Source organism: Carya illinoinensis, chromosome 5 (genome assembly GCF_018687715.1).
Source record: "Carya illinoinensis cultivar Pawnee chromosome 5, C.illinoinensisPawnee_v1, whole genome shotgun sequence".
Lineage (NCBI taxonomy): Eukaryota > Viridiplantae > Streptophyta > Magnoliopsida > Fagales > Juglandaceae > Carya > Carya illinoinensis.
In genome coordinates, this window is record NC_056756.1 from 22,833,629 (window position 1) to 22,839,840 (window position 6,212).

Here is a 6,212-nt window from a genome sequence, read left to right on the forward strand (position 1 = left end):
TTAAAGGACTAAAATAGTTAACTACGGTAAAAAAATTTGAAATGAACTAAATTAAACTACTAAGATAAATTTGTCTGGGACGGAGGATATACCTTAAATAGTAATAGTGTAGAAGAGATGATAACATGAGACGACAAAAGAAACAAATGAAGAAGATAGAAAAACCAAAAAAGCCTCGACTATTTGTCTCAAACTCAAAAAAAAAAAAAAAAAAAAAAAATCAAGTCATGTTTTCCATAAAAAGTGAACCAAAAAAATTTAACAATAACTCAAATATCTTCAGGATCATTACCTTTACTCCAATTTCCTCTTCTTCAAAGTTCGTCGCGCGCCCATATGTATTCGTGTATGTGTGTATATGCCCAAGTATGTATGTATGTGTGTATGTATGCTTTTATGTGTTTGCGTATGTATGTATGTATGTATGTATGTGTGTGTGTGTATGTATGTATTTGTGTATGTATGTATTTGTGTATGAGTGTGTATGTATTTCTATATGTACGTATGTTTGTGTGTGTGTGTGTGTGTGTGTGTGTGTGTGTGTATGAATTGTATGGATGATTGTGTATGTATTTATATATGTATGTATATGTATGTGTATGTGTATATGTATGTATCATGTATTATGCGTATACATGCATGTATGATGTATGTGGATGTATATCTCTATGTGTGTATGTGTATATGTATGCATGCATGTATGTGTGTGTATGTATATATTTATTTGTGTATGTATGTTTGTTTGTATGTATGTATGTATGTGTTTGTGTATGTATGTCTCTATTTGTATATATGTTTGTTTGTATGCATATATGTTTGTTTATATGTATGTGTGTGTGTATGTATGTTTGTTTGTGTATTTATGTATGTATGTATGTATGTGTATGTATATATATATGTATGTTAGTATGTATGTGTATATGTATATGTATGTATGTATGTGTGTGTGTGTGTGTGTATGTATATATATATGTATGTATGTTAGTATGTATGTATGTGTATGTGTGTGTATGTGTATATGTATGTATGTATGTGTTTGTTTGTATGTATGTGTATGTGTGTGTGTATAGACGTATATGTGTATGTATACGTACGTCAGTATGTATGTGTGTGTATGTGCTTGTTTGTGTATGTATGTGTTTACGTGCGTGTTATGGAGTTTTAGGCAAAGAGAGAGAAATAGAAAGAGAGAGATATTTGATTAAAGCTTGACCTTGCATGAAACCTCTTTCTTCAGCAATTGCTTTTATGTAGTACGTTACTTTCTTCTAATTCTTCCAAAAATATCATTAGTTTAACAAACTTAAGAAACGTATTAGACGAGAATACCAAGAATATGGAGAGGAAAAAAGGAAATAAAGTAAAAAATGCAAGTCACGGCCCTTCTTACACAGAAATATTACAATAATTAATAAAACAAAAAAAAAATATATATATATATCTTCTTTTGTTCTGCCATCTATGGTTGCAGCAATTGAATGCCCCAACACCTTAAAAAAGATAGCATATATTAGTATAAAATGTTTAATATAAGATAGTATATATTAATTATAATATTTGAAATAATATACAATATAAAAGTGATTATATTATAAACGAAATAACTAAAATATCTTATATATTCTTTCCTTAAAACTTCAAACATTTGAGTAATGTTTGTTTTGTGTAAAAAGATTAAAATAGTCCATTACGCTGATAAATTTGAAATGCAACAAATTAAAGACTGGTAAATAATTTTATCTAGGATGAAGGATAGACCTTGAGAAATAATAGTCCATGAGAGATGATGGCATGAGACAACTAAAGAACCCTAATGAAGAAGATAGAGAAACCAAAAAGACTTGCTATTTGTCTGAAATTAAAAAATAAAAATAAAAATCAAGCCCTCTCGCACCCATATGTATGTAAATATGTGCCCTCCAATGCAATAATACAAGCAATTGATCATTATTGATGATATATTGCAGTTATTAACAAAATAAAAATACATATTCCCTTTTGTTCAGCCATTCAAGGCTGCAGCAAATGAATGCTCCAACGCCTCTAAGGTATAAAAGCAATTCTTTGTAAGAAAAGTAATTAATATATTTTATATTTTGAATTGCATGGATAACTGTAAATTTTATTAAAACTTCAAACATTATAATCTTTGTCAATGAGTAAAAAGGTTAAAACAAATGAAATGGATCAAAAGATTATATAATAAATGTAAAGCTTCATCATAAAAACAAAAAATACTAGTTAAATAAATTACTTCACGAAAAAGAAAAAGAAAAAGTGAGAAACGTTGGATAATCTAATAAGGCATTGTTTGGATATATTCTGAATTGACCTAGGTGCTATAAAGCATGTTAAAAGTGGGATTCAGTAACTTTAGACCAACTAAACCTACTAACCCTTACAGCCAATAATTCCATTTTCCTTTTTTTTTTTTTCATGGTGTCACAAATACTACAATACATTAAAAAAAAAAAAAAAACAAATAAAAGCAATAGCAAGAAAAGCACTTAATGGCAAGAAAATACATGCATATAAACTCAGGTGGCAACAGCCTGAGCACCTGCCAAAACAAATAGCCATTCTATATTAATATTTGGGAGATCAATGACAATTTTCAATACAAGAAAACTAAGCTGCAAATGTGTTCGAGAACAAAACCCAATTCCATTTCAGCTTATTAGAACCAAACCTCAGACAAAAAACATCAAAAAAATTTCAGGAAAAGCGAAAAATAAGAAAATAGAAAGGAAAAGAACATAAAAAATTAGAGCAGCATGCTTATTTGCGGCTATTTTAATTGCCAAAAGAAGCATGTATATTTCCAGCAATTTGTAGCTGCTGGAAATAGGTTTTTATGAAAAAAAAAATTACTAGCAAAATAGCATCACAGGCTGACAAGCCTTGTACCTAAAATACATAAAGCATGTAAACAATATATTACAAAAAAGAAAATATTGGAATACAAATAACAATTTCTAGGTAGTTTGAAAAGAAAGGAAAACAATATAAGCACAAGTATTAAAATATAGAAAATGCAGGGGAAGTGTGTGCCAATTGTCATTTGATCGTTTTAAAGTTTAACTTACTAAAAAAAACTTATTTTTTCTGTGAACAACCAAATGCAACATTACTAACCATATAAACGATTATATTCAAGAGTAAAACATGAACTAGAAATGTGGAAAATGGAAATTTCCAACAAGCTTTCACATATGAAAACAGTGTAAATGTGGGAATCTCCAGCAAATGTAGGTTATCTCTCATCTTCTTTAGATTAAAAGTAGGCCTTACAGGCAGTTTACCTACCATCCAGCCCTCTCTAAAGAGATTGCAAGTCATGCAAAAATGCAACAACACAGAAAGCCTGAACTGCTTAAGTTGGCACATTTGGTTCTTGGGAGGTTAAGAGTGGATATGATTAAAGTACAATGTTGGAAGTGTTCTCGAGGTGAAGTCGCCAGTCTCTGTCTCATTTTTCATCCAAAACTAAGGCCACCCTCCTCAACACAGCATAAGCTAGCAGAAGCTCCTCAATATACTCTCCCTCCCTCTTCCAGCATATTATCTACTTCATATTTTTATGAGTTTTATACACACACAAGCAAGAAAAGTTTCATGCCCATAACTGACACTTGTGTTCCAGCAGGTTTGGAACTAAGATTAAAAATGAAATATGAAGTTAGCTAAAAGTTTCTAACTTACCACACTGAAATCAGTTTGGGACTGCCTTCTGAGCCTCCTCGACTAATCTATCTGAATACACATGTATGCCTCACTGTAAACAAGTACGGATATGTCTAAACTCTCTCTTAGGATTCCCTTTGCAAACAAATCACATTAGAAAGAAAACTTTCCAGGAAAACTCAGCATTTACAACTTGTCGATATGTATTATCTTCTTTCTAAGACAAGTATACGCAATCAGTTAAACAGATTATGGCATTAGAATTTCCTTTTTGAACTAGCATATCTTCCTTGTATTTAACAGAATTGGAAATTATATTATTATCAGACATTTGGTGAAAACGCAACTTAGACTTCAAGAATAAGTACCAAACAACAACAATATTAAGAAAAATAACCGGACCAAGGAGAAAACGAAATACAGTTATAAATCCAGTACTGTCTATGAATAACTGAGCGGTAGAACTAAATTCTAGAAAAACTTAACATCCATACCATCGAAAGAGTTTTATCCTCCACCGCATTGAGATTTTCCAAGAGCAGATCTTACGCTTTTCGAGTGGGGCCAAGAATGAGAACTAGCCTGAAAATTAAAAATCAAAATAAAGTATGTTGAATAAAACAAGATAGTTCAAACCCAGAAAACCAACAGCTCGGTATGATTTCAACACAAACAAACCACATTTCTCAACTGTAATCTAAATCTTCAGAGTCGACAAGTTTCAAACGTTAAAAGTCATAAGGTAAACAAAACACTCATCGAAATCGATCTCAGGGAACTGGAAATATTACCCCGCAAGTGTGGGCCGATTAAAATACGAACGACGATGCGACAACGGTCCGAGTTGGGCGGTGATGGGGCTAGCCGAGAGAGAGAGGGAGAGAGGAAAAGAGGGACAGACTGGAGTTCAGAGGGGGAAGAGAGAGGGCGTGGAAGAGAGAAGAAAATGAATCTGTGAAAATTTAAATAACAAAATGTAGGGACTGAGCGTGAGCAGATCTTACGCTTTTCGAGTGGGGCCAAGAATGAGAACTAGCCTGAAAATTAAAAATCAAAATAAAGTATGTTGAATAAAACAAGATAGTTCAAACCCAGAAAACCAACAGCTCGGTAGATTTCAACACAAACAAACCACATTTCTCAACTGTAATCTAAATCTTCAGAGTCGACAAGTTTCAAACGTTAAAAGTCATAAGGTAAACAAAACACTCATCGAAATCGATCTCAGGGAACTGGAAATATTACCCCGCAAGTGTGGGCCGATTAAAATACGAACGACGATGCGACAACGGTCCGAGTTGGGCGGTGATGGGGCTAGCCGAGAGAGAGAGGGAGAGAGGAAAAGAGGGACAGACTGGAGTTCAGAGGGGGAAGAGAGAGGGCGTGGAAGAGAGAAGAAAATGAATCTGTGAAAATTTAAATAACAAAATGTAGGGACTGAGCGTTACGGTTCATTACCGTTGGATGGAGAAGTGGAAAATCACAAACCCTACAAAAATTCAAATTCGAAATTCAAATATGTATATATACTTGCAGTACATCTGATGCGACATTGTTCTCTACTCCTTGTAAGGGGCTTCGACGCCAATTCAGTCAATCCATGTATTGCAATGAATTGAGTCTTTCTTCCGTACTTGTGGCGCATCCTCTGAATTGAATGCCTTCTCATTTACAGTTGATGTAAGTTCATGAATGTCAATCTATCTTGGCATCTGGAATAATTTCTTTGTTATCATTGTTCTCACATGCAGCATAATCTCAATACAGCATAGAGATAACCCAGTCTCAGGTACTTTTCCGTCTGACTTCAATATAGAGGTTTTTATTGAATTATTCTGATAATTTATCTACAGTCTAGTTGTTAAAAAGATGCTGGAAATGTAGTTTCCAAATCAGCTATTCATAAAAATTAAACCCTCGTCTCATCAATAAGGCAGTGTGCATGTGTATCTTTTGCTCTGTCTATTCTGTTCTATTTGGGACTTTTTCTTATGTTAATCTTCTCTAGCCTATATAATAGAGTACAAGCTATTCCGTGGAACAATTTATTAATTCGTGGGCTATGTTAGAGCAGGAGCATATATTCTAATTGATAATTCAAAGATTAGAGGAAGATTTGAAATATAAATTTTGTAGATGAAAAGGATACAGTAGATTTTGCCAGTGTGAACAGGTTACTACCATAACATTCTATTTGAGCATCAATGCATTCGATTCTGAAAACACCTGCCAATAATTAAAAAAAAAAAAAAAACGTTTTAAAGTTTGCTTCCTGAAAAAATAAAAACATAAAACATAAAATCAGAACTTGGGAGATCTATGATTTAAGAGAAAGGGATTCAAAGACGAGGGGCGTTGCGGAGGGAAGCCACCTTGGTCTCAAGTCCTCCATCTCTGTCTTCAGCTCCTTCTCCATTTGGGCATCTTGCCATGAATGTCCCGAGAAGTCTTGGAGTGCGAATCGAATCACGGATGTTTGGCAATCCTCCGAGGCTACGACCGGTCCCTGAAATGGATTGGATTTACTA

At 33.3% G+C, this 6,212-nt stretch overlaps 1 long non-coding RNA gene across 1 annotated transcript; it reads right to left on the reverse strand.

Moving 5' to 3' along the window:
• Positions 1 to 1,018: 1,018 nt before the first annotated feature.
• On the reverse strand, positions 1,019 to 5,372 carry LOC122309603. Its single transcript, XR_006242463.1, has 3 exons — positions 4,930 to 5,372; positions 4,476 to 4,721; positions 1,019 to 4,266 (listed from the first exon to the last, which is right to left on the reverse strand). It is a non-coding gene; the product is annotated as an uncharacterized LOC122309603 (long non-coding RNA).
• Positions 5,373 to 6,212: the final 840 nt, after the last annotated feature.